The sequence below is a fragment of the Muntiacus reevesi genome, chromosome 2 (assembly GCF_963930625.1).
Source record: "Muntiacus reevesi chromosome 2, mMunRee1.1, whole genome shotgun sequence".
Lineage (NCBI taxonomy): Eukaryota > Metazoa > Chordata > Mammalia > Artiodactyla > Cervidae > Muntiacus > Muntiacus reevesi.
The window spans coordinates 52,109,535-52,116,507 of NC_089250.1; positions in this window are offsets into that span (position 1 = coordinate 52,109,535).

The following is a 6,973-nucleotide window of genomic DNA, read 5'->3' on the forward strand; positions in this document are numbered from 1 at the left end:
CGTCAGAGTCCGGGTTTGAGGGACTCAGGCCGCATGTGCCTTTCTGCTGCCTCTCTATCTCCTGTCCCCCTCTGTCTGTCTCCATCAGAGTCCCTAGATGACCTCTACTTGACCTTTCATATCCACATGATCTCTGGGAAAGGATCTGAGGTTCCCTTTGGTCCAGGTCTTTCTCCTATATTCAAAAGCCTGAAGCATCAGAAACTCTCCTAACATTCTAAAGAATCCCTTTCTAACTATGCTTGTCTCTCAGGTGAGGAGGGAACCAAGCTTCTCCCACTCCTGAACATCCTAAAGAATTCCCTGTCTCTCAGGGTGGGTAAGGACCAAGCTTCCTGGACTCCTGCAAATTCCCTTAACCCTTCAGATTCTTCTGATGGGACAAAGACCTCCCTTCCCATCAGAGGGACAACCCAAGATTTTTATCAGCTGATCTGCCTCTGATACCAGAGACAATTTGAGCATGATTTAGTCTATATTTTAGCTATAGAACTATGACTACAGAAAGGAAAGATGACTTTTTGACACAGGAATACCATGATATTCTTTAGACTCAGGAGAAAACTGGTTAAAATGAAACTTTTTTTATTGGAAACTGCAAAACTGTTTCTTTTTGCATATGCAATTAAAAACAACTAGCTTGTTAAAAAGCCTGCCTAGGGAAAAGCTTGAAGTTAACCTTTTCCACTCTTGAGAGTCCCTTGGAATGCAAGGAGATCCAACCAGTCCATCCTAAAGGAGATCAGTCCTGGGTGTTCACTGGAAGGACTGATGCTGAAGCTGAAACTCCAATACTTTGGCCACCTCATGTGAAGAATTGACTCATTGGAAAAGACCCTGATGCTGGGAGGGATTGAGGGCAGGAGGAGAAGGGGATGACAGAGGATGAGATGGCTGGATGGCATCACCAACTCGATGGACATGAGTTTGAGTAAACTCCGGGAGTTGGTGATGGACAGGGAGGCCTGGTGTGCTGCGATTCATGGGGTCACAAAGAGTCGGACACAGCTGAGCGACTGAACTGAACTGAATTGAAGCTTTTCCATGTCCTTGAAATGCACAGCCCACTTTGCCTGAGACCGCAACCTTGGGCAAATTAGAACTTCAAGCAAAAAAAATGAAAAAAAAGCCGGGGGAGGGGGAGGGTGGGGAAAGTGTCAAAGAGACATTTTCAATCTCAAGCAGATAACTATGAGATCTCTGTCTGTCTGTCTGTCTGGATTTATGCATGTCTCAGTGTGTGTCTTTTGTTTTGTGTTTTGTTGTGTTGTTGTTTTTTTATAATATTGTTGAAGTTGTTAATGAATTCTAATTTAATTGGCCTAAAGAAAAGTAAGCGCTTATCAGACAATTTTAAATACAAGAGAAATTAACCTAAATGAATTTCAGATTCACGTGAATAATTCAATATTAAATATCTAGTATTAATATTTGTTTGCTAATCTAATAGAGACATGTCTAAGAGTCATTAACATTAAGCATAATATTTTCATTGTGCCTAGGTTTATTACAAGTTAAATATTGTTATATTGTTATATCTGTTACAAGTTTGTTAGCAAGGAAAGTACCTCAAGTGAAGAAACTTCCCCCCCCCCAAAATGTAAGTGAGATGTGAGCTTTTAGATAAACTCTATTAAGAATTATTATACTTTAGCAATGTCTGTCTAAAACAGTCTCTGAAGAATTGGGGTAACTTGAATTTCTAGGGTTGTACTAAACTAAGTGATAAAAGTTTATTGAATAGCTAGGTCATTTCCAAATAAAATAAGATTTTGAAACATTAATTACTGAACACTAACTTCCTCTTACAGAGAAACTAAAGGGATTGTGGACTACTAATAAATATGTTTGGTGACATCCTGAGATGTTCTTTATAAGAAAGCAAATGTTTTTAGAAATTAAAGCTGGTATCGATGTTCACCAGTTTACAGAATGCCAATATAAAGGACAGTTCATGATTGTTTAAGGAAAATAAGATGTATGTTTTAGTAAAAAAGGTATGAGACATGAAATTGCAGCTTATTAAGAAAAAAGAAAGTAAGTCTGACTTACAGGTGGCTGTTTCTAAATAAACAAAGTGACTTTAAAGAAAAGAGAGAGAGAAGTTTAATGGAAAGTGGACCCCAAGAAAAGACTTTTGTACATAATACAAGTTTTCTTGAGATGTTGAACTGCCTTTGCTAATGGATTTTAAGTTTCTTTATCTCTGAAGTGATCTGTTCTATGTTTACCATTGAAATCTCTTGTTAATTTTGGCTAAGCGAGTAACTGTTGTTTCACAATGATCTACATGATCCTATCTAACTGCTACAGACCCTGTTGGTATTTTTGGCAAAACTTCCTAAAATTAAATTCTAATGCAGTTCTTTTGACTTTTAGCTGACTTTGGGGTGCTTCATAGGGCCCCTGAGACATCCCAAAGAGAGGTATTAAAATGCATGGGTTCATTTGACATGCTAAATTACATGGGACATATTGTTGAAGTGATACATCTCAGGTTACTGTATGGTTGATGTTACTAATATAGATATCCTAAAATTATGTGGAATTCATAAAGATCTGATATGTCCTGATAAAAAATTGTCAATTATAATTCTAGTTATCATATTAAAGTGTTACATGTCAAAAAAAAAATCACAAAGTGTTACATGTCACGGCAATGACCAGGTTGCTTTGTCAATTGCAATGCAAAAGATTTTAAACATGCCTTCTATGGTTTCACTCTGATGTCTTTGGAAGAACACTGCTAGTTCTTCAAGATTTATGGAAAAGACTTTTTTAAGATTAACCAGATAAGCAAATTTTGTTATTAACAGTAAACTGGTGCCAGACTGGAATTTGGTTTTCTGTCTCTGTTAAGAGAACAAAGGTTTCTTAGAATGCAGTTCTTGATGACAGATTGTGAATTTCTTTGCCTTTAAGTGAGATTTGTTTTTAAAATCATTTGTTACGTGGCAAAGTAAATAAGTATTATTTCACAATGATCTATGAAGATTATGGTACCTGTTGAGAAAGGTCATCCTGCTTCTACAAAATTAACCCCTCACTGTCAAACTATTGCTATCCTGATGTCCTTGAAACATGGCAATAGACTACTCCTAAATTGGGGGGTTTAAACTGCATAAGCAGTAGCTGTAGATCAAACAGTCAGGGCTATGGGAAATCCAAGATGGCTGCTTGACTTTTGCTGGCTTCCTAATGAAGGACATTTTTCTTTGATGGGATAAAGCCTTCCCCGGCTGCAGGGTAAATGCCCTCACAGAGAAAAATCTTTATGTTTCACTGAACTTTGCATTCCAATGTTGTTATTCACTTCCTTGTTGTTATGTTGTCTTGTTAAGATTTTCACCAAGTTGCTACAAGGACACTCTAACTTTGTTTCTAAAGTTTTTATCTGTAGTCAATCTCTAAAAGATCAAACGCTCTGTGCTGTACATCCAGGAAATTCACACCTGGCTATAATCATTTAACTAAGTCAGATGGCCTGGGGTACACTGGGCTATACCCAATGAAAGTTCTTGACTTAAATTCTAGCTTGTGACCTAATTAATAACTGCTAGCTATATTAATTTCTATGTTGCCTATATCAGAAAATTGCTGTCTCTTCCATTACCAAGTATGTGACTGAGCCACTGATAAACCGGTGATAATAGATACTGCCATATGAGATCAATGATTATAATAATATAACTCTAGATATGGGAAGAAGCAACAAGAAGGAATATTTTCCTGGACCAAGAGGCTATTAAGACAGGTATGGTCCAGAGACTTTTGCTATTCACAGGGCCTAGTCCAATAATAGCATGTTGAGTGACCTATCAATGGAATCTCTGCTAGACCTGGAAATGAGCCTTTCCAGCCCCATGGGACACAATGGCCATGAAATGCCCCCAAAGCATGGTCAAATCTGTGGCTATGAAGGGGCCCTGGCAACTGAAAACTGGCACTTGAAGACTGCCTTGCAAAGATTCGCCCACTACAACTGCCGAACTTCAACACCCCTTGAAAAGAATTCAGGGTGGCTCTCAGAAATGAGGCACTCAATCTGTGCTCTGGGAAAAATGGACAAAACAGGCCTTTAGATAGTCAGATGTTTTCAGGTAAGATGTGTTCTTTTTTATGAGCCCAAACTCTTGCATCTTCTCATACCTACAGGAACACTAACATCATGTGGCAATGTCTGGTTCCAATTCTCCTGTCTAGACTTTCTCCTAGGCACCCCGACAGCTCTTCTCTACTTTTATGCATCTAGTCCTCTTGTTAAGTCTGTTTCTTTGAGAATGAAGCAAATGGATCTCCCAATGGTAACACAAAAATATCACCTGGCCAACAGCCAAGTGTTCACCTGCCTTGCTGTTGGCCCACAGAAGCATAAAATCATACAGTCTTGCAAAGGTGGTTAAATTATCTAGACTTTGATAACTGCACTCTTGTACTGACAGACTGTGGCAAGACTACAGAAGGACCGCTGCATTGACCAACTTCTCAACTTTGAGAACTGTTTATTGGAACACTCCATCAATTACTGTGAATGGACTGTTTTCACTAAAACCTACAATATGTTCTATACTGTTACTTATAGAGTTAATAAGACTGGTTATGTATGTTATTTTGCCTTGTTCCAACGTTCTTCAGCCTAAACAATCCTGGGGTAGCCTGTTAGGGAACTGTACAAAAATAGTCTTGTTTAGGCTTCACAGACAAAGCAGAACAGCCTCTGACCTTGCTTCTAACCAGCCTGGACACTGCCCTGACTGGGAGTGACTGCCTGCTCTGAGTGCAAGACTTGCAGCACCACAGATAAGATGGGGGAGGAATCTTGAGATGGTTGAGCCCCTGGAGGGGGGCCTGGCCAACCAAGCCCCGGCTTAGTCACATTCCAAGTTTTACAAGACAAAAGCAAACAGCATTAAAGGGAAGCCAGGCTTGCAGTCTGGTCACAGATTGACGATGGTATCAGTTTGCCTTCACCCTGGGATTATAAACAGGAACCCCAAATAGCAATCTTTGAAGTCTCACCCACATAGTGGACTCGCTGCCTGGGACCCTTTCCGAATCGGGACTCCAAACGTGCTGTGACACAAATGGACTTCCCAGCAATCATTAAGGCTGGATGGTGGTCAAAAACCCAATTTGGTGAAGTATCCTCTGCTCTATTTCTCTTTCCTTTAATGTTAGTATGTTGAAAGTAAGCTAGATAATTCTCTAATAGATATATTATTTATTTGTATATAACAAGTGGCTTGTTTTGTTAACAAACCCTTTGAACCTGAGACGAAGGTGAAAACTTTCAGCAAAAGGGCAAGCAACAGACCTAAACGAGTGAAGTATGTATTGTTTCCACTGCTTGTTTTCATCAGGTGAGCCCTTAGTGCGTTAAAGGGAGAACAGACAGTTTGCAAATTTAGCAGGAGCAGCACTGACTTCCAAAAGTTTGAAGTTTGCTGAGAACTCGTGCTGCAGAAGGCAGCAGAAGGCAGCTTGGTAGGTTAGAGGGTTCTGGAGTTGAAGACTATTTACAGCCAAGCATGGTAGCTGGCACAGCGGAGAATTTGGGCTGAACGACAAACTTCAGAGGATCCTGTGACTGGGTGAAGAATAAGACACAAGAGTACTGACTGCTGGAGGAAAGAGGAGGTAGTCAGAGCTCAGCCTGGAGAGAAGTCTGTCTGCACATGAGACTTCATCCTTGGCCTTGTTAGGTAGTGTTTTCATCAGTTAGTGGCGCATAGAAATCAGCAGCGTGTTGTTAAGGTTTGTGGACACAGATCAGTTGGAACACCTCGCAGTGACTGTGTTTGAGGATGAACGAGGAACTGATGTGCAAGAGGTCTGCAGTAAATGTAAGGGAAATGGAAAGTCCTGAACTCAGGTTCCCAAGTCATTCATTTGTTCATGCAACAGATACGCACTCAACAGTTATGAGCTGATAAATGGCTCTGGTGTTTCGACTACAAGCAGAATCAAGAGGTTTGCCCCCGTTGGCCCTCACAGTGTCACGCAGAAGGCAGATGTTAAATGCAGGTAAACCAGGTCAGACTACCTGCTGTGAAGGAAAACACCACATTCAGAGAGAGAATCATGTCTTAAAAACATTAGCAGATTGAGGAATGAGGGAAATTCTCTCCCAGGAAGAGGCATTTCAGCTGGATCCAGAAGAAGCAGGTTTCAGCGAGGAAGTGATTGTGGGCAGAGAGCATTCTAGTTGGAGGAAACAGCATGCGCAAAGGCCCTGAGTCATGAAAGAGGGTGGGATGCTCAGGGACCTGATCATTACCAAAGGCCAGTGTGGCTGAAACTTAGTGAGCAGGCAAAGGGCGACACCAGGTGAGAATTTTAAGCATGTGGGGGAGGTGGTGGCATGTTTGTGTTCTAACGATCACCCTGGCTGCTATGAATGCAGCACCCTGAAAGCATCCCTGTGTGGGGCTGGCCTACTGCATGCTGAGACATATGTGTCATCTGCAGTCATAAACACTCCTTCATTCAACACATGCGTTCTGAGTTTATCCTGTGTGTTAGGTGCTGGGCAACAAGCAATAAACACAGTCCTTTCCCCGATGGCCTTCAGGCAAGTGTGGAAGCCAAGTCTAGATACACAATCACAGAAATGTCATAAAATGATAATACTGCAAAGGGAAAGTCCACAGTGCTGTGCGGGAGCAGGGGTCGTCCTGGTGACCTGGGGAAAGACGGCTCTGTGAGGTCCCCTTGAGGCTGCAATGCAAAGGATGCCTTGGAGGTGGCAAGGTGAAGAATGGTACTGGGATGTCCCAAGCAGAGGGGCCAGCAAGTGCAAAGGCTCTGGGACAGGCAGGACTGTTGAAGGTAGGAACAGAAGAAGATGGGACTGGGAGGAGGTGGGGCTGAGAAGAAGGGGATACAGGTAGGACCATGAGGAAGGTGGGAGCAGAGGAGAAGGTAGAAACAGAAGAAGGGGGACAGATAGGCTGTGGGACCAGGCAGAAGGGGG